Consider the following 2,500-nt stretch of genomic DNA (forward strand, 5'->3'; position numbering starts at 1 on the left):
GAGGTGAAGAAGCTCTTAAGTGACCTTGACACCTCAAAGGCGATGGGACCGGACAACATCTCCCCATGGGTCCTTAGAGAAAGAGCAGAGATGCTGTGCGTGCCTCTAACCACAATCTTCAACACATCCCTGGAAACTGGGCAACTACCTGAGAAATGGAAGACAGCTAATGTAGTCCCCATATTTAAGAAAGGAAACAGAAACGAGGCACTAAACTACAGACCTGTGTCTCTGACATGTATTGTGTGCAAAGTCATGGAGAAGATTATCAGGAGGAGAGTGGTCGAACACCTGGAAAGGAACAAGATTATAAATGAAAACCAGCATGGGTTCATGGAAGGCAAATCTTGTATCACAAACCTCCTGGAGTTTTATGACAAGGTAACAGAAGTAAGACACGAGAGAGAGGGGTGGGTAGATTGCGTTTTCCTAGACTGCAGGAAGGCCTTTGACACAGTTCCCCACAAGAGATTAGTGCAGAAGCTGGAGGATCAGGCGCACGTAAAAAGGGAGGGCACTGCAATGGATAAGGGAATACCTGACAGGGAGGCAGCAACGAGTCATGGTACGTGAAGAGGTATCACAGTAGGCGCCTGTTACGAGCGGGGTCCCACAGGGGTCAGTTCTAGGACCAGTGCTATTTTTGATATATGTGAACGACATGATGGAAGGAACAGACTCTGAAGTGTCCCTGTTCGCAGATGACGTGAAGTTGATGAGAAGAATTAAATCGGACGAGGATGAGGCAGGACTGCAAAGAGACCTGGACAGGCTGGACATGTGGTCCAGCAACTGGCTTCTCGAATTCAATCCAGCCAAATGCAAAGTCATGAAGATTGGGGAGGGGCAAAGAAGACCGCAGACAGAGTATAGGCTAGGTGGACAAAGACTACAGACCTCACTCAGGGAGAAAGACCTTGGGGTGACCATAACACCGAGCACATCACCGGAGGCACACATCAACCAAATAACCGCTGCAGCATACAGGCGCCTGGCAAACCTGAGAATAGCGTTCCGATACCTTAATAAGGAATCGTTCAAGACATTGTACACTGTGTATGTTAGGCCCATACTGGAGTATGCAGCACCAGTCTGGAACCCACACCTGGTCAAGCACGTCAAGAAGTTAGAGAAAGTACAAAGGTTTGCAACAAGGCTAGTCCCAGAGCTCAAGGGAATGTCGTACGAGGAAAGGTTAAGGGAAATCGGACTGACGACACTGGAGGACAGAAGGGTCAGGGGAGACATGATAACGACATACAAGATACTGCGGGGAATAGACAAGGTGGACAGAGATAGGATGTTCCAGAGAGGGGACACAGGGACAAGGGGTCACAACTGGAAGCTGAAGACTCAGACGAGTCACAGGGACGTTAGGAAGTATTTCTTCAGTCATAGAGTTGTCAGCAAGTGGAATAGCCTAGCAAGTGAAGTAGTGGAGGCAGGAACCATACATAGTTTTAAGAAGAGGTATGACAAAGTTCAGGAAGCAGAGAGAGAGAGAGGATCCAGTAGCGATCAGTGAAGAGGCGGGGCCAGGAGCTGAGTCTCGACCCTTGCAACCACAATTAGGTGAGTACAATTAGGTGAGTACACACACACACACACACACACACACACACACACACACACACACACACACACACACACACACACACACACACACACACACACACACACACACACACACTGAATGCACGATAAAGGCTAAAATCCTCAATAATAATAAAGTACTAAAGAGTGTACTTCCTCGCCCAGTGTGCGCCATCACAACCAATATAATCACCAGCTCTCTGAGGATCAATGGGTTCCCACCCCACGTACCCCCTACCCCCAGTATCTCTCTCTCTCTCTCTCTCTCTCTCTCTCTCTCTCTCTCTCTTTTCTCCTGTTAATTTTTTTTCGATGTTTTCTCACTGTATTTCTCATCAACTTTTTTCCCCTGTAATTTTTTATTGGGCCACCGATTTTTTTTAACGAAATTAGTTAAATACTTTGAATCGTTCAGTAACTGGGATTCAGTCTATTCCGAAATTTTTTGTAATCGTTAGTCATGATATTTTGTAATATTTCACTAGTGCGAGCGATATTTTGTATTATACAATCGCTATGCGTGATATTCTGTTGTATTTATACAGTCGCTATGCGTGATGCTTTGTTGTATTATACACTGTGTGATTCTCTGATATTCAATCGCTATGCATGATATCATGTGCTATTCGATCCCTGCTTGTGATATTTTCAATGCTCCGATATCATGTTTGTCGGAAATTTGTCGGGGTAACATGTGAGTTCTGTCGTGCTGATTAAACGTCGGGTCCCCGGGGCGATCCCCAACATACCGCTAAACTACCTTCCCGGGCAGTATATTTCGCGAGGCTCCTCTCCCTGCCTCAAACCCTGGCTGCTAACCTGGCTGGGGAGCCCCGAAGCACGCACACGTGAAGGATCAACCTGGAGCAATGGCCAGTTTTCCACAAGGTGGGTGGAAAAGGTAGGA

Source organism: Cherax quadricarinatus, chromosome 30 (assembly GCF_038502225.1).
Source record: "Cherax quadricarinatus isolate ZL_2023a chromosome 30, ASM3850222v1, whole genome shotgun sequence".
Classification (NCBI taxonomy): Eukaryota; Metazoa; Arthropoda; class Malacostraca; order Decapoda; family Parastacidae; genus Cherax; species Cherax quadricarinatus.